The 19,670-nt window shown below is 43.1% G+C and overlaps 1 protein-coding gene and 1 long non-coding RNA gene across 2 annotated transcripts in view; one reads left to right on the forward strand and one right to left on the reverse strand.

Moving 5' to 3' along the window:
* SHISA9 (shisa family member 9) overlaps positions 1–19,670 on the reverse strand; it is a 461,433-nt gene that overhangs the window by 55,540 nt on the left and 386,223 nt on the right. The window lies entirely within an intron of this gene.
* Positions 1,113–5,077, forward strand: LOC147345388 (uncharacterized). The gene is made up of 3 exons (XR_015154714.1): positions 1,113–1,246; positions 3,095–3,273; positions 4,950–5,077. It is a non-coding gene; the product is annotated as an uncharacterized LOC147345388 (long non-coding RNA).

Here is a 19,670-nt window from a genome sequence, read left to right on the forward strand (position 1 = left end):
ATCAGTCCCACCAACAGAATGGGGTCCCCCTAAAAGAATATTATCAGCCACATTCCCAGAGTTTCTGGACACGGTGAAGCAGGAACATGCTCCCCCCAACCCCCCACCATGCTGTTCAAAATACAGCAGGCATAGCAAATCACAACCATCCAAATAACACAGGTGGGTAAATATTGATAGGATTTGTTACATGAAATGCTAAAAAAAATATAACTTGAGGATGTAACCACTTATTTTCCCACCTTTAGAAATCCCAGTATCTGTTTCTGCCAAAAAGATGGAGGGTGGGGAATTTTGCAGAGAAAAAAAAAATTCAAAATCTCTTCTTTCAAACTGACAGAGGAAGAGGTGGGGTTGATAATGGAGGAAATGCACTAAATCAGAGATTTGGCTGTTATCATTCCTGAAAGCACAGGTGAGCTGGATTTTGCAGCATGAGAGTGACAGGTAAGACCAACGGAAGGACTGAGGATTAAGAGACACTTTTCAGATTTGGAAGGAAGGCAGGGAAAATCCTTCCTCTTCTCTAACTGATAGACACACAGAGTCTGACACAGGCTTAAGAGACATGGCCTGATTCCACCAGGACTTGTCGTGTGATTTGGGGCAATTCAAGGAAAGGCTCAAAGAAAAGGAGGGGAAAAGTTCTCTGAATCAACGTTCCTTCCTCTGCATTTTCAAACGTTCTCTCTGGCACACCCTGGACACTGTTCATTTCTGTGCATTGTGTGATCAATTTTTCATCATCCTTGGGACTTCCTTGGGGTTTTCCCTCTTCTAATCCCTCTCTCCACCCTGCCAATTCTTGACAACAAAGTTAAGCCACACCTGCTTGGCACCTGAGACATCTCTTACGTGCTCAGGTCCCTGAAGGAAGGTAAAAAACCCAAGGTGAAAAGGCTGTCAGCAAGTTCCAAGATTGATCTGCAAACCAAGGCCAGTCTCTGCCTTGGGCTCAATTTCCAACACCCTCTCAAGGATGGGCCAATGTCAAGCAGTGACTACCTGATACCCTGGACCAATCAATGCCAGAGCAGGAGATTCAGCCAGAGTTTCATGGAGACACTGCTGGGATCTTGCGGACTGACTTTTGAAGCTTTGATTGCATTCAGGACTTTTCCAGAAGAATAGGAGACCTGGAGTGTCTGGGCAGCTGCCCTGGATTCAAGATGATAGAATTGTCCTGAACAGACCAACACTCTAGAAAAATGATCTTAAACTAGAGGTCCACAGCCCAATTCTGTCCGTAAGTATATTTTTCCTGGTCTGCACAGCTGATTTTTGTTTATTTAAATGCCTTGTCAAGATGTAAATCGTGAATGATTGCATGTGAAAATCCACATTTCTGACTTTTTTATATAAAAAGATTTGATTGTAGCTGTGCTGCGCTGTGCTTAGTCACTGAGTGTCATGTCCAACTCTTTGGGACCCCATAGACTGTAGCCCCCCAGGCCTCTTTGTCCCTAGGGATTCTCCAGGCAAGACTACTGGAGCCACGCCCTCCTCCAGGGAATCTTCCCAACCCAGAGATCGAACCCAGGTCTCCTGCATCACAGGCTAATTCTTTACCATCTGAGCCACCAGGGAAGCCCAAGAATACTGAAGTAGGTAGTCTATCCCTTCTCCAGGGGATCTTTCTGATCCAAGGATTGAACCGGGATCTCCTGTGTTGCAGGCAGATTTTTTACCAGCTAAGCTACCAGGGAAGCCCTTTGGTTGTAGAGTACAATGTTTGAGAATGTGAATTCTGGAGCCAGATTTCCTGATTTAGAATCCTAGCTCTGTGATTGAGAGTAAAGTATCAAACCTCTCTGTGCCTGAATTTTCTCGTCCAAAAAATGGGAATAATAGTAATACCTGTCTTGTTATTGTTGTAGCAATTAAATAAACTAATGTAAACAATTTAAAAATGTAATTATTTCTTAGCTTCCCAACCAGGGATTGAGTTCCCGACTCTGGGTAGTGAGTGTGGAGTCCTAACCTCTGGACCACCAGAGACTTCCCTAAGCAACTTTTAAAAAACAGCGTCTAGCATATAAAAGTATTAGAACAATTACTACACTGTGTTGCTGGGTTGGGAAGATCCCCTGGAGAAGGAACTGGCAACCCACTCCATATTCTTTCCTGGGAAATCCCATGGACGGGGGAACCTGTTGGGCTACAGTCCACTGAGTTGCCAAGAGCTGGACACTACTGAGGGGCTCACACACACGCACACGTGCACACACACACACACACACACACAGACATGTTGCTATTTACAAGGGTGGGGCATTCAGCAATTACCTCCCTCACTCAAGGTAGGACATAACCTCCCCTTTTCATTATGCTTATCACCCACTCGATTCACTCATTACTTTGTATTGTATTAGCTTTATGACCTCTGGATCAGTAGTAAAGAATCCACTCACCATTGCAGGAGACACAAGAAATGCAAGTTCGATCGCTGGGTTGGGAAGATTCCCTGGAGGAGGAAATGGCAACCATTCTCCCACTCCAGTATTCTTGCCTGGGAAATCCCACAGACAGAGGAGCCTGGTGGGCTACAGTCCATGGGGTCACAAAGAGTCACACGACTGAGCACACACACACACACATACACATATTGTGTTGTATTACCTTCCTGACCTCTGTAAGTACTTGAGTTTGAGACTCGTGGTTTTAAATGATGATATAGGATTTGCCAGTGTAGGACCTTTGTAAATCCATGAGGGTAGCGCCACCTTGGGCAGTAGCCAGGTGCAAATTTCCTCACACCAAGAAATCTAGGAGCATAATAGGTGAACATCACTTCCTGCTCATGATTTGGCCATTATTTAAGGAACAATCTTACGAATTAGGTACTGTTGCTCCCTCACATTTACAGCTGATGATGTTGAGGTCCAAGTGATGCAGCCTACAAATGGTAGACTGAAGCCCAGGATGTCTAGATCTGTATCTGGGCTCCTAACTACTACATGCCTCTGCTCCTGCATTACATAAGAATTTTGCAAATGGTGGAATAAGCAGAACTTAGTGGTTGATCAGCCATAGAGGTAAAGAACAGGGAGTTCAAAACTGTTCAAAAATAACCTGACCTTCTCATTTGTTTTAGGGAAGAATGTGTGTCCTGCGTGTGCAGGTGCCAATTTACAGTGACAAACAAGAAAAAGCCCACTAAGAAGAGAAGATCCATGGGAGAATGATTACTGTCAACAAAGATTTGGTGGATTGTCACATATTCGGTTCTGACTTGTTCTCTGGGGATCAAGGAATCAGGACAGAGGCAAAGAGGTGGGAGGAGTTTTGAAAGGAGGAGGAGTTTGATTTGAATGTTTGGAATAATTTTCATTGGTCAAAACTTTACATGGATAGGATGAGCTGCTTTGAAGATACACAGATGCTTGGCATTGCAGTTGTCTAAGCAGGGAATTGACATCACTTGGCAGGAATAATGAAGAGGAGAATCTAGCAGTGGGGTGTGTGCGAGTGTGTGTGTGTGTGACAGAGAGAGAAAAAAAAAAAAAAGAAAGAGTGTGATAAACAAATTGTTTTTGTTGTTCAGTCTCTAAGTCGTATCCAGCTCTTTGTGACTCCATGGACTGCAGCTCACCAGCTTTCCCTGTCCTTCACCATTTCCCAGAGTTTTCTCAAACTCATGTCCATTGAGTCAATGACGCCATCCAACCATCTCATCCTCTGTTGCCTCTTTCTCCTCCTGCCCTCAAAATTTCCCAGCATCAGGGAAATTTTTCCAATGAATTGGCATTATGCATCAGGTGGCCAAAGTATTGGAGTTTCAGCTTCAGCGTCAGTCCTTCCAGTGAATATTCAGGACTGATTTCTTTTAGGATTGACTAGTTTGATCTCCTTGATATCCAAGGGACAATCAGAAGTCTCTTCCAAAATATCAGTCCTTCAGTGCTCAGCCTTCTTTATGGTCCAACTCTCACATCCATACATAAACAAATAAATTTCTTAAAACAATCACAGGGTCATTTTGTGACGACTTCTAAGTTGTCTACTGCAGCTGAGAACTTGTTTCAATCTTTTGGAGTCTATTTAAAATCTGTTTGCTGCTTCAATTTTTCTATTTAATACAGTAGCCAAGACTCAGCAAGATAAACAACTATTTGGAAGGAGAAAATCCTGGATATTCTTGGCTTTGTCAGGTTCTTTAAAAAAAAAAAATTCTTGTTTGATGCAGAGCAGCATTCTTTCTCTCTAGAGCAGAGATCAATAATGACTTTTCTGCTAAAGGTAGCATGTATATTTTCTTTAATTCCAAGGGATGAATGCTGGCAGCAAGGAGACAGAGAATCCTCATTCAGCTTGACTCCCTAAAACTTTTGCTCCTAGACAAAAGTTTTGGAAGAGGTCACTTTTGAGACAGGCTTTCAGTCTCAGAGTCTTTAGCTTTCTCCCTGACTTTGTCTTAAAGTTAAGCTTTCTTTCTCTATAACCACCCCCCACCCCTTGGCCGAGTGACTTGTGCTATCTGGTAGGAATCAGATGGCCAATTACAGGACTAGGAGGGCATCTCTCAGACTTCCTCCTCATTACATGATGGAGGCTACCAGTAATTTGGAGATCAGTGGATATTTGAGATGGAATTCAAAAGGTGGGGGAATAGAACTCAGAAAATCTGTCACGTGGTTTGGTGTGAGCACAGAGCTGGGTAACAGAGTTTGAATAGAAAGATCAGAGAAATGAAAAGACGGGGCCAATATAGAGAAACCCAAGCCTTTCTTGATGAACTTAATGGGGATACCTAACTCCTCTGTTGTAGGGTTCCAACTATCTGATATGAAAAAAAGTGTGTTAGAAGTGGCCTGGGTTTATTATTATTATTACTAATTGTATTGGATATAATTGCTTTACAATGTTATGTTAGTTTCTACTGTATAGCAAAGTGAGTCAGCTACACATAAACATATATTCCCTCTTTTTTGGATTTCCTTCCCATTTAGGTCACCACAGAGCACAGAGTACAGTTCCTGAGCTATCCAGTAAGTTCTCATTAGTTATCTACATTATATATAGTATCAGTAGTATATATATGTCAATCCCAATCTCCCAATTCATCCCATTACCTCTTTTCCCCCTTGGTGTCCATACATTTGTTTTCTATGTCTGTGTCTGTATTTCAGTGTTGCAAATAAGAGCATTTATGCCATTTTCCTAGATTCCATGTGTGTGTCTGTGTGTGTGTATTAGTCATTCAGTCTCGTCCAACTCTTTGTGACCCCATGGACTGCAGCCCACAAGGCTCCTCTGTCTTGCCTGGAATTCTCCAGGCAAGAATACTGGAGTGGGTTGCCATTCCCTTCTGTAGGGAATTTTCCTGACCCAGGGATCGAATCTGAGTTTCTGCATTGTAGGCAGATTCTTCACAATTTGAGCCACTAGGGAATCCCAGATTTCACATATATGCCTTAATATATGATATTTGTTTTTCTCTTTCTGACTTCCTTCCTCCTGTATGACATCCTCTTCCCTACAAATGATCCAATTCCATTCCTTTTTATGACTAATAGTTCCATCATGTATCTTCTTTATCCATTCCTCTCATGTCCTGACTATTGTAAATAGTGCTGCCTGGTTTAGAAGCAGCAGTCAGGACAAACACACACATATTCTGAGTCGTACCTGGCCCCTGTCAGTCACACCCTGGAGGCTCTTAGAAATCAGGGGCTCAGTCCACCTTTGGCCTTTCCCTAGTTCAGCACCAAGGACAGAACACAGAGGCCATGGTGGCTCCACAGTTGGTCTCTGCTTTTCATTAAAGTCACATTTTAAAACAAAACTGAAATTGATCATAGGGAAGCTCCACTCAAGCTATGAAGGGAAAAAGCAGCGAAACTTACATGGGTAGGTCATGAAATCTAATGGAGGGAATGCAGCCTTGACCAGAGACTCTATGACCACGAAATGAAAACTCACTACTTTGTCCATCCCCCTCTAGAGCAGTCCTGTGTTGTGCTCTTCATAGGGTCTCCTGGGAAGCCTAGATTCAAATTTGTAGTTTGTCTATCAATTGTGAGTAAGGATAGGGACTTCCCTGGTGGTCCAATGGCTAAGACTCTGTGTTCCCAATGCCGCGGGCCCAGGTTCCATTCCTGGTCAGGGAACTAGATCCCACATGCCACAACTAAGAGTTCACATGCTGAAACTAAGCAACTAAACATCCCACATGGTACAACTGAAGACCCACATGCTGCAACTAAGACCTAGCACAGACTAAGTATTTTTTAAAGTGGCTAAGGACATAAGGGTACACTTTTTAAGTCATTTCTGACTCCATTTTATTGCTCTTCTGTTTTTAAAAAGATCTTCCATCTATTTTGAATTTGGGCTTTCTCTTTTGATATTAGATATTCTTTTGTGTCATATGATATCTTTTCTGAACAGTATCAAATATCAAATGAAACATACACTTGGACATAAACTGACACCCACACTTATATGTGATTGCATGATCTACATACATGTGCTTTTATTTCCTCTCAGTACCACCCCCTTTACACCACCACCACCACCACAAAATAATTAGGAGCACTTTATAAGCCACTGGTAAAGAATCCGCCTGCAATGCAGGAGACCTGGGTTCAGTCCCTGAGTTGGGAAGATCTCCCAGAGAAGGGAAAGGCTACCCACTCCAGTATTCTGGCCTGGAGACAATCCATGGGGTCACAAAGAGTCAAACATGACTGAGTAACTTTCACTTATAAGAAACATGATCCAGAGAAAATGCATAAAGTGTATTTGGATAATGGAGTTAGTGGGTTATGTGGCTGTTTTGTGGGAACTTCGATTTCCTAAACGGCCAGAGACAAAAGATGTGATTTGCAAAGGTTAGTGAAAAAAATAAGTGATATCCCATATGATCCCGGGTGATGTGAATTTGCCTACTCCTCTCAGCAAGAGCTGGAGTCTGTCTCCCCACACCTCAGGTTTGGGTTGGCATAGTAAATTTCTTAGATCCACAGAAAGTGGTAGAAATTTTTTTTTTGGTTGCTCTGGGTCTTAGTTGCAGCACTCTGGATCTTCAATCTTCATTGCTGCATGTGGGATCTTAGTTCCTGGACCAGGGATCAAACCCATGCCCCTTGCACTGGGAATGTGGAGTCTTAACCACTGGACCACCAGGAAAGTTCCTAGAAAGTGGTGGAAATGATATTGTACAAGTTTTGGACTCTAGGTATCAAGAGTTCTTGCAGTCTTATGGAATGCCTCTCTGAGACCATCACGGAAGGAAGTGGATCTGGCCTACTGAAGAATGAGCAGCCACGTGGAAGACAACCTAGGTGCCCCACTGGCCGTCAGCTTCTGCTTTTACTGCTGCTTTACAGAGTAAACTGATGCCAGAGGCTGGGCCAGAACTTAGATCTGCAGGCCTCTACTCCCGTATCCTTTCAGAGTGTGTTCAACATTATACCTCGTCTCTGTGCATGTGTGCTCAGTCGCTTCAGTTCTGTCTGACTCTTTGCGACTCCATGGACTATAGCCCAGGCTCCTCTGTCCATGGGATCCTCCAGGCAAGAACACAGAAGTGGGTTGCCTTGCCTTCAGGAGATCTTCCTAATCCAGGGATCAAACCCACATCTTCTGTGTCTCCTGCACTGCAGGCAGATTCTTTACCACTGAGCCACTGGGGAAGCCCACATACCTCTCCTCTGTAGAAGAAATGCTGTGAAAGTAGAATTCTGTGTTACAGCAGGAAGGGGACAACCCTGAGGGTCAAAAGACAAGAGCTTTATCCCCAGCTCAGTCAACAACTTGCTGGGTTGTTGCTGTTCAGTCGCTCAGTCATGTCTGACTCTTTGCGACTCCATGGACTGCAGCATGAGAGGCTTCCCTGTTCTTCACTATCTTCCAGAGTTTGCTCAGACTTATGTCCATGGAGCTGGTGATGCCATCCAACCACCTCATCCACTGTTATCCCCTACTCCTCCTGCCTTCAATCTTTCCCAGCATCAAGGTCTTTTCCAATGAGTTGGCTGTTTGCATCAGGTGGCCAAAGGATTGGAGCTTCAGCTTCAGCATCAGTCCTTCCAATGAATATTCAGCACTGATTTCCTTTAGGATTGACTGGTTTGATCTCCTTGCAAGGGACTCTCAAGAGTCTTCTCCAGCAGCACAGTTCAAAAGCATCGGTTCTTCGGTGCTCAGCCTTCTTTTATGGTCCAACTCTCACATCCATACATGACTACTGGAAAAACCATAGCTTTGACTAGATGGACATTTGTCAGCAAAATAATATTTCTGCTTTTTAATATGCTGTCTTGATTTGTCACAGCTTTTCTTCCAAGGAGCAAGCATTTTTTAGTTTCATGGCTGCAATCACCATCTGCAGTGATTTTGGAGCCCAAGAAAATAAAGTCTGTCACTGTTTCCTTTTTTCCCCCATCTATTTTCCATGAAGCTCCTCTTCACTTTTTGCCATTAGGGTGGTGTCATCTTCATATCTAATGTTATTGATATTTCTTCCAACAATCTTAATTCCAACTTGTGCTTCATCCAGCCTGGCATCTCGCATAATGTACTCTGCATATAAGTTAAATAAGGAGCCTGACAACATACAGCCTTGATCTGTAAACAAATGAAGTGAACTTTCTGGATCTCCACCCCTGCATGTGTGGGCTGAGCAGGTTGGAGAAGCGAGTCCCCAGTAATACTTATTTATCTGTGGCTGTACTGGAGCTTTGTCGCTGGGAGCCTTCTCTAGTTGTGATGAGCAGGGGCTGCTCTAGTTGTGGTGCATTGACTTCTCATTGTGGTGGCTTCTCTCGTGGCAGAGCATGTGTTCCAGGGCACTCGGGCTTTCATAGTTGCAGCGCGCAGGCTCAGTAGTTGTGGCCCATGGACTTATTTGCCCTGTGGCATGTGGAATCTTCCCGGACCAGGAATGGAGCCCATGTCCCCTGCAGTGGCAGATAGATTCTTATCCACTGTACCACCAAGATGTCCCAAAGCCCCTTTAAGCTCTCATAGTCTCTATTTGTCTGACTCTAAAGCATCCTTCCCAACCCCTTAGTCACGGCAGGAGCTCAGGGATTTTATCCTGACAGGCAGGAAGCCAGTGAGGGGGAGGGAGGGGGTTGCATTTCATTCTGTCAGCTCCCCTTCTTCTAAAGGGTAACATTGTCACTCACAGCTTATCTTGCTGTGAACTTTCCTTAATGGTTTAGTTGGATTCAGGCTCAGATTAATCATCCTGGGCAACAGGCAACACGACAAACTCATCACTAATTAATTGGCAGCAACACAAGATACCACGTTCCCTGTTGCAGAAGGTCTGTTTCTATATCAGCCTCCCTCCTCCCAGGTTCTAACAATGGTGTGCCTTTTCATCCTCCGTGCACTCATCTTGGCTAAAAGCATAAGTGAACGCTCACCATGGGGAAGAATGACAAGGAGAAGATTCAAGTCGGGAACGTGTGTTTCTGTTTACATCTTCATTCCCCAAACCACTGTTGTAGTTCAGGGAGAAGTTCTGCTTTGGCCATCTTCCACAAATGAAAATGTTTGCTCTTGCAATGTTAAGCAAAAATTCAATATTATTGCTTCACATGCAATACTGTAGATGTGAAGATTAGGTCGTTCCATAAATAGGCTCTAAATTTTGATGTTCAGCAGAACTTTTTATCAAAGAGGTTTATTCACACTCAGATATAGACATGTATCACCTGTGTGTGCATACATTCATGAGTCATGTCTGACTCATTGCGACCCCCAGGGACTGTAGCCCATCAGGCTCCTCTCTCCATGGGATTCTCCAGGCAAGAATACTGGAGTGGGTTGCCATTTCCTTCTCTAGGGGATCTTCCCAACTCAGGGATTGAATGCATATCTCCTGTGTGTCCTGCATTGGATCTGTCATCTCTGGTCAATGCTAAATCGCCCAGTGCACAGGAGCGTAAATGTTTCTTGTAGAAAAGAAGGAAACTCTCTTACAAAACAACCACACTTTACTTTCTCATCTTTTATTGATTCCTCAGATTACAGTGTTCTTGCTTCATCTCTACCCCGACAATCTCAGTATTGGTCAGGAGTCTTCAAACATTTTAGGAGCATAAACACAACTCGAACTCTATTTAAAGAAAAGAGGGAATTTTTGGATTGTGTGGCTGGAAAGAAAACTGGGCAGCTTACGGTGATCAAAGGAAAAGATTTGGGAAACATCCTGAAATTCTGTGCTGCCAGAAAGCAATTCAGCAACAAACCAACTCCGCCACCCCCAACCTCTCTGCCTCCACCATGTACAGACAAGCAAGAAGGTGGTTGTATGTCAACCATGAAGCAGGAGGTGAGTTCTCACCAGAAACCCAACCATTTGGGCACCCTGATTTTGGACTTCCAGTCTTCAGAATTGTGAGAAAAATTTTTGTCATTTAAGCCACCCAGCCTGTGGCATTTTATATGGTAGCCTGTGCTAACACACCAGTCTAATCTAGTTTTCTTCTTATCTCTTTGAAATTTTTTCTCTTTATGCTCTCTTTGGGGTTGAATTTTACCTCATCCCATGTTTTCAATGGACTGATGCTTTTGAATTGTGGTGTTGGAAAAGACTCTTGAGAGTTCCCTGGACTGCAAAGAGATAAAACCAGTCAATTTTCAAGGAAATCAATCCTGAATTTTCATCAGAAGGACTGATGCTGAAGCTGAGGCTCCAGTACTTTGGCCACCTGATGCGAAGAACTGACTCCTTGGAAAAGACCCTGATGCTGGGAAAGATTGAAGGCAGCAGGAGAAGGGGGCGACAGAGGATGAGATGGTTGGATGGCATCACTGACTCGATGGATATGAATTTGAGCAGGCTCTGGGAGTTGGTGATGGACAGGGGAGCCTGGTGTGCTGCAGTCCATGGGGTCCCAAAGAGTCAGACACAACTGAGCGACTAAACTGATGTTTTCAATTGCCACTACAATTTAGGTCTCCCAGATGTAATGTGCAGCTCATATTTCCCACAGGAGCTACATATGAACATATCTTGCTACTCACTGCATACGCCACTGGTGCCTCCTGCCCCAAACTGAGTATTATCTTCTCCCAAAGCCATCATTGTTCCCAGCCACACTCATCATCTCTGTGGATGAGTATCACAGTGAAAGAATATCCACACTGATGCAATCTTTTACCCCACTGTCAAATGCAAACACCAGCTTCTTATTATAACTACTAAGTAGTTCTAGAACTCTTTGGTTTGCCTGCACTTAACACTGACAATGCCTTAGTGAAAAGGAACCACCACTGCTCACCTGGATTTTTACAACACTCTTCTAAGAGGTCTCCATGACTTCAGACCTGCTCTCTGTAATCCATTCTACATTCTGCAGTCTAACTTGACCATACTATCCCTCTGCCAGAAACTCAGCACAAATCAAAGTGTTGGACTTACGTTTCTAACATTATTTCTTGCTCTTTTCCTCTCACACTCTTTATTTCAGTCATGTGGCATGCATGGATGTTAAGTCGTGTCCGATTCTTTGCCACCCCATGGACTGTACCCCACCAGGAGTCTCTGCCCATAGGATTCTCCAGGCAAGAAAACTGGAGTAGGTTTCCAAGCCCTCCTCCAGCGGATCTTCCCGACCAAAGGATCAAACCCACGTCTCATGTCTCCTGCAATGGCAGGCGGGTTCTTTACCACTAGCAGCACCTAGGAAGCCCTGAGTCATGTGGATCTACTTACAATTCTGTTGGACCGTATAATTCTCACTAATGCCTCGGAATGTTTGAACATCTATTCTGTCTAAAAAATTTTTTCCTTTGCTCTTTACCTGATTACTTCCTACTGGTCCTGCTGACTTCCGTTGGTCTTCCTTTGAGAAGCCATCTCTTTCCCCCAGTTTAACTAGGTTCTTATGGGATCTCATAGACCACACTATTAATCTTACTGTAGGATCAATTTATAGTATCCTAAATGATGTGCTTATTTTTCTTCTCTTCTGTTAGACTGTGAATTCCTTCACTGTAGGAGTAGTGTTTGGTGTCCATTCTGAATACTTAATTTCTATTTGTTTAATTGGTACATCAACAAAATAATGAGTGAAAAAAGATACAAACCTATCCCCACCTCCTAATTGTTTGATGACCATAATTCCTTTAGCTCAGTTCTTACAAAAATATAAACAAAAACCAAACAAATTCCACAGCTTCACCTTTTTAATAGGGAAACATAGCAAGTATCATTTTATGGCTTTATAAAGAAGATCAAGAAGTTTATGTGTCTTATATGCTAATTCCATTACTACCTTCTTGAAAATCTATTCTGTCCATCAATTTCTGCTGTTCTAAGCAGAAGGAAGATATGTTTCATCAACAGTTGTCCCCTACGGATACATAAAAACACATTAAATGCCTCAGATGGACTTTGTGAATGACATGTTCCTTCTTGTTACTCTTTTTCCTAATATTGGTTTAATTGTTTCATCATCATTGTGGAAGAACCAAAAACCGGCTGTTACATTTTGCTCAGACAAGTGGCTCACTCAGAGCTGTTTGCTTGTTTCATTTGGGCTTCTTGAGTCTGATTTTTACATGGGTGGAAAATCCCATGGACGGAGGAGCCTGGTAGGCTGCAGTCCATGGGGTCGCTAAGAGTTGGACACAACTGAGCGACTTCACTTTCACTTTTCACTTTCATGCACTGGAGAAGGCAATGGCAACCCACTCCAGTGTTCTTGCCTGGAGAATCCCAGGGATGGGGGAGCCTGGTGGGTTGCCGTCTATGGGGTCAAACAGAGTCGGACACGACTGAAGAGACTGAGCAGCAGCAGCAGCAGAATACATTTAGTGACAAAGAAAATGCTTGGGGACAGGTGGTAACTGAAAATAAGATATAAAATTGTCCATAGAGATTTGTTAGTTGAGTATGCAGCAGTGAAATGGCAGAAGAGAATTACACACGTTTTTAAAAATCCATAGTAGACCTGGAAAGATGGGAAGGGTACCACAAAAGCAACCTGATGGAAGAGAAAAGGGGCTGGAAAGGACTGACCAAGGGAGAAGAGGGGATAAAGGACAAACGGCCATGGGCTCTTAGTAGAGTGAGTAGTTATAAGGTAGAGAAATTAAGGCAAGCTCTGCATAGCAGAAGGTCTTTATCTGACATTTGGCCCCAGGACAATGTTTTACATATCATCTTTGACCCTGAAATTCTGACAAAGGCTCCCAGAGAGAGATGTTTGGCCAGTGAGATGAGACTGTGCCTCAGATAAATTACAGCTTCAAGGAAAGACAAAGAGGTCACATATTCAAAGTGAAAAACTCATTCTCCACTTACACATCTTAAAGGAAATTCCACTTGGTCTCCCATCCCTTCCTCCATTCCCTTCTCTTACAAAAACACTGACATTAAGGTACTTATGATCTAAATCTGCCTTCATTACCAAGAGGAAGAGAAATTTCAATTGGGCTGAGGAATTACTTCCTGGGGCCAACATTGCTCAATTTAGATTTCATCAATGATTATGAACAGCAGCTAATAAATACCATACATTTGAAGAAACCTAACAGTATGAATATAATCAATCTGATTTCGGTGTTGACCATCTGGTGGTGTCCATGTGTAGAGTCTTCTCTTGTGTTGTTGGAAGAGAGTGTTTGCTATGACCAGTGCATTCTCTTGGCAAAACTCTATTAGCCTTTGCCCTGCTTCATTCTGTATCCCAAGGCCAAATTTGTCTGTTACTCCAGGTGTTTCTTGACTTCCTACTTTTGCATTTCAGTCCCCTATAATGAAACGGACATCTTTTTTGGGTGTTAGTTCTAAAAGGTCTTGTAGGTCTTCATAGAACCATTCAACTTCAGCTTCTTCAGCGTTACTGGTTGGAGCATAGACTTGGATTACTGTGATACTTAATGGTTTGCCTTGGAAACGAACAGAGATCATTCTGTCGTTTTTGAGATTGCATCCAAGTACTGCATTTTGGACTCTTTTGTTGACCATGATGGCTACTCCATTTCTTCTAAGGGATTCCTGTCTGCAGTAGTAGATATAATGGTCATCTGAGTTAAATTCACCCATTCCAGTCCATTTTAGTTCACTGATTCCTAGAATGTTGACGTTCACTCTTGCCATCTCCTGTTTGACCACTTCCAATTTGCCTTGATTCATGGACCTAAGATTCCAGGTTCCTATGCAACATTGCTCTTTACAGCATTGGACCTTCCTTCTATCACCAGTCACATCCACAGTTGGGTATTGTTTTTTCTTTGGCTCCATCCCTTCATTCTTTCTGGAGTCACTGCAGATGGTGCCTGCAGCCATGAAATTAAAAGATGCTTACTCCTTGGAAGGAAAATTATGACCAACCTAGATAGCATATTGAAAAGCAGAGACATTACTTTGCCAACAAAGGTCTGTCTAGTCAAGGCTATGGTTTTTCCAGTGTGGATGTGAGAGTTGGACTGTGAAGAAAGCTGAGCACCAAAGAATTGATGCTTTTGAACTGTGGTTTTTGGACTCTTGAGAGTCCCTTGGACTGCAAGGAGATCCAACCAGTCCATTCTAAAGGAGATGAGCCCTGGCATTTCTTTGGAAGGAATGATGCTAAAGCTGAAACTCCAATACTTTGGCCATCTCATGCAAAGAGTTGACTCATTGGAAAAGACTCTGATGCTGGGAGGGATTGGGGGCAGGAGGAGAAGGGGACGACAGAGGATGAGATGGCTGGATGGCATCACTGACTCGATGGACGTGAGTTTGAGTGAACTCCGGAAGTTGGTGATGGACAGGGAGGCCTGGCGTGCTGCGATTCATGGGGTCGCAAAGAGTCGGACATGACTGAGTGACTGAACTGAACTAAACAGTGTGAAGGGAGAAGGCAATGGCAACCCACTCCAGTACTCTTGCCTGGAAAATCCCATGGACGGAGGAGTCTGGTAGGCTACAGTCCATGGGGTCGTTAGGAGTCGGACATGACTGAGCGGCTTCACTTTCACTTTTCACTTTCATGCATTGGAGAAGGAAATGGCAACCCACTCCAGTGTTCTTGCCTGGAGAATCCCAGGAACGCAGGAGTCTGGTGGGCTGCTGTCTCTGGGGTCGCACAGAGTTGAACACGACTTAAACGACTTAGCAGCAGCAGCAGCAGCAGCAACAGTGTGAAGAGGAATTTCAAAATACAATAAATAACAAATTAATGTGGGAGGAAACAGTTAACACAATAAGCTGAAGGAAATTTATCAAGCTATTTCACATCAGCAAGAAAGAACAGGCTGCAAAGGAAAGGAAACATCAGAACTCTCAAAAACAAAATCCCACCCCTGGACATATATTTAGAGAAAACTCTAACTCAGAAAGATACATGCATCCCAGTGTTCATAGGAGCACTATTTACAGCTAAGCCAGGACATAGAAGCAACCTAAATGTTCATCAATGGATGAATGGATAAAGAAGCCATGAGATGGTTGGATGGCATCACTGACTCGATGGACATGGGTTTGGGTGGACTCTAGGAGTTGGTGATGGACAGGGAGGCCTGGCGTGCTGGGGTTCATGGGGTCACAAAGAGTTGGACACGACTGAGCGGCTGAAGTGAAAACTGAAAAATGGTAGCCCAGTACTTATCGCCAAAGCAGAAGCTGACCCACAGACATAAAAAACAGACTTGTGGTTGCCAAGGGGGTACTGGGTTGGGGAGGGATGGATTGGGAGTTTGGGGTTAGCAGAAATTATTATATATAGAATGGATAAGCAACAAGGTCTTGCTGTATAGCACAGAGAACTATATTTAATATCTTGTAGTAAACCATAATGTAAAAGAATATAAAAACAAATACATACGTATATATGTATAACTGAATCACTTTGCTGTACAGAAGAAATTAATACCACATTGTAAATCAACTCTACTTCAATGAAATAAATTTTAAAAATATAGTGGCATATAGAAAATGCTAAAATAGTGAAGAAAAAAGAAAACATTTATATAAAAAGAAATCAGAACTATACTGACATCATCTTTTAGAGCAATAGAGCCAATTCTTGAGTTCTTATAGAATATGATGTTGAATTCTTATTTCTATATCAGACAAAATTGTATATGCAGTGCCATCTCAATTATGTAAAAATATGCATAGGAAATATTGAAAAGAAACGTGTGTTGAACACCTAACCAGTTCCAGTATTAAGGGTTTTAGACATATCACGCTTGATCCTCTCAGGGTAGGGATTATTTTTCTTGTTATTGGTCAATCTCATAGGGCTGATAGAGAACAGAGCTAAACTCAGACCATGCCTTCTGTAGAGGAGGAAGTTAGACTGCCCTCCTTGTCATCAGATTTTAGAAATTTACACTTGATATTGAATGACAGATACTCCTGCAGCATCAAATGACCAATGCTTCCACTACAAATGGACCCAATGCCCAGCACACTGGGCCAGATGTCCAATGGAACTTGGGAATTTGTGCTTGACCAGAGGACAACTGGGCTTCTGAGGCAGCACTAGTGGTAAAGAATCCACCTGCCAATGGAGGAGACACAAGAGATGCAGGTTCCATCCCTGGGTCGGGAAGATTCTCTGGAGTAGGAAATGGCAACCCACTCCAGTATTCTTGCCTGGAAAATTCCATGATGGTCAGAGATGCCCAGGAGGGTAATACAGTCCATGGGGTCCCAAAGAGTGGGACACAGCTGAGCAATTGAGCACACACACAAGAGGGTGATGACTAGGTTCACAGCATGGGCTGTCTTTCTGCTGTTGGGAATTGGCAAGTTCTCCCTGAAATCGGTTTGATTCTACTAGGTTTCCTCCAAAGGGATGGCTATCATTGCTAAGTGGTTTTTCCAGCTTCCAGGCAGCGTGAATGGCTTTTTCAGGCATTCTGATTCCGCACAGACTCGGCATGGAATTTGAGCCACTTGACATAATCGAGGGCCTTCTCCTTCCTCCGCCTTTCACAGTCAGCCAGCAGTACTGTGGCTCCCTTCCGTCTGCCCACATTGTCTCTACCAGGGGGAATTAACAACCACTTCACTAGCACAGCTCCTAGAGGCTGGAATAATTCATTAAAATTTAAAATAAAACCATTTACAAGCCTTTGCATCTGAAACCATAGGAGTGGGTAACCTCTTGAAGGCATTGCAACTGATTTGCAAGGAAAGAAAAGTTTGTTTTCCAGAGGATATTAGCAGTATAAGTTATTTCTTAAGCATATATATAAATAATCAAACCACAAAAGCTGACATTAAAGCCGAACAATCTTGGTGTGTATAACAATTAGAGATTTATCCAGAGGATCAAGATGGATTCATGGCCAGCAAGTACGGGCTAGGCTACTAAGTGAAAAATGTAGATGAATAAAAGTGACAAAATGATAACTGGCCCAGCTTTACCGTTTATGAGGTGCTCCCCAAATCCTTGGAATAGTCCAGTAGCTGATGGACAGAATACCGTTTTATGTTTTGATTTTATGAAGCTTCAAATGAGAAGGAAGCAAGCTAATGACATGTGTTATAGACACTTGTCTAGCCAAATTTGTTACTTTTGCCTAGATGAGGAAACTAAGATATCTTTCTTTGGTCACTGGAGTGACCTTCTCAAGGTCGTTACAACAAATGATTCATTCCTAGAAACACTCTCGTTGCAAGAGGCCAGATTCACTTTTAACATCTGTATTTTCAGTTCCAGCTCACTCAGAATGATGCTTGATTGATGACCCAGATATGCCAGTTATGCAAATGCTTTCTGATCTCAGAGACATGGATAGCCATGAACTTATCGACAGTTGATGACAATATTGCTCTTTCGTAAAGGTTCATCTAGTCAAGGCTATGGTTTTTCCTGTGGTCATATATGGATGTGAGAGTTGGACTGTGAAGAAGGCTGAGAGCCGAAAAATTGATGCTTTTGAACTGGTGTTGTTCAAAAGCATCAATTGGTGTTGGAGAAGTTGTGTTGGAGAAGTGGTGTTGGAGAAGACTCTTGAGAGTCCCTTGGACTGCAAGGAGATCCAACCAGTCCATTCTAAAGGAGATGAGCCCTGGCATTTCTTTGGAAGAAAATGATACTAAAGCTGAAACTCCAGTACTTTGGCCACCTCATGTGAAGAGTTGACTTATTGGAAAAGACTCTGATGCTGGGAGGGATTGGGGGCAAGAGGAGAAGGGGACGACAGAGGATGAGATGGCTGGATGGCATCACTGACTCGATGGACGTGAGTCTGAGTGAACTCCGGGAGTTGGTGATGGACAGGGAGGCCTGGCGTGCTGAGATTCATGGGGTCGCAAAGAGTCGGACACGACTGAGCGACTGATCTGATCTGATCTGATCTGAATTTTTCTGAGGCTTGGGGAAGAGGATTGAGTGTTCACTGTGCTTGGACTTTTTGTATATGATGATCTCATTGAATTTCATTTTTTAAAAATGTTTATTTATTTTATTATCACAAAAATATTTATTTTATTCAATAGTAAATTAAATTGAACGAATGCATATGTCCATAGTAGTTACTCTATGTTTCACTATTTTAACAAGTTGAATAATCTATTTAAAAAATTTTTATGTTTATTTATTTATGGCTGGGCCATGCAGCATGCAGGCTTCTAGTTCCCTGATCAGGGATTGAACCAGAACTCCCTGCAGTGGAAGTGCAGGGTCTCAGCCACTGTATAACTGCCTTGTGCAATAGGCATTCCATATTTCAGACCGTAAAAAAGTTTGGAGTCAAGCAACTTGCCCACAGTCATTCTTTTGCCATCTCATGGACTGTAGCCTGCCAGGCTCCTCTATTCATGGGATTTGCCAGGCAGGAATACTGGAGTGGGGTGCCATTTCTTTCTCCAGGGGATCTTCCTGACCCAGGGATCAAACCTGGGTCTCCTGCATTGGCAGGCAGTTTCTTTACCACTGAGCCAGCAGGAGTAAACTCTGGGAGATAGTGGAGGACAGAAGAGCCTGGCAGGCGACAGCCCATGGGGTCGCAGAGTCGGACACGACCTAGGAACTGAACAACAGCCATCACAGTCACACAGCTGCTCAACTGAAGCCTGAGATTTCTAAACGCCTCTGTTAGGTCACACCATCAATACGTCTCTGGGAGATCTCTGCTTGCACCAGTGTGACCAGGTGCATAGGCAGAAATTGGGTCTTCAGAAGTACTTCTGCAGACTGTTCACAGCTGATGGGCTGAATCAATGTAATGCAGTGCAAACTACCAATTCTGGTGGTAATCAACTAAGGGCTTGGCCAAATCACCATCACTGCGCTGATCCCCTGGCGTTCCCAGTTTAGAAAATGAGAGAAAGCAGTAGCTTTAGTTCTCCCGAGAGTTTAAATATCCCGAATTAAAACAGAGGGAGAGAGAGATTATCAGCAAGTCTAAGAGAAAAGTTAGACACATAGACTCACATAGGTGATTCTAAAGGCTGTGGGGGAAAAAAAATCCCATTTGATAACATGGATAGTTCTGATGGTAAACAATGGGGTGGGAGTAGGCGGTAAAGAGAAAGACAATGGGTTTTGCCTGAGACAGAGGAAAAGGAGACTCTGTTGTACATCTTCCTCCTGTCTAGGCGCTCTACCCTTATCATTTCAACATGTGTCATTTCATTAATCCTCACAAAACTAGTGTAAGCTGTTCTTAAACTTACTATGAAAATATGGTGATAATTATTTTATTTTTCCGAAGAATCAGAGAGTCCTCACCTACTAGATTGGCAAAAAATAAAAATAAAAACC

The sequence above is a fragment of the Bos grunniens genome, chromosome 25 (genome assembly GCF_055505025.1).
Source record: "Bos grunniens cultivar Pamir isolate PY7600 chromosome 25, Bosgru_T2T1.0, whole genome shotgun sequence".
NCBI lineage: Eukaryota > Metazoa > Chordata > Mammalia > Artiodactyla > Bovidae > Bos > Bos grunniens.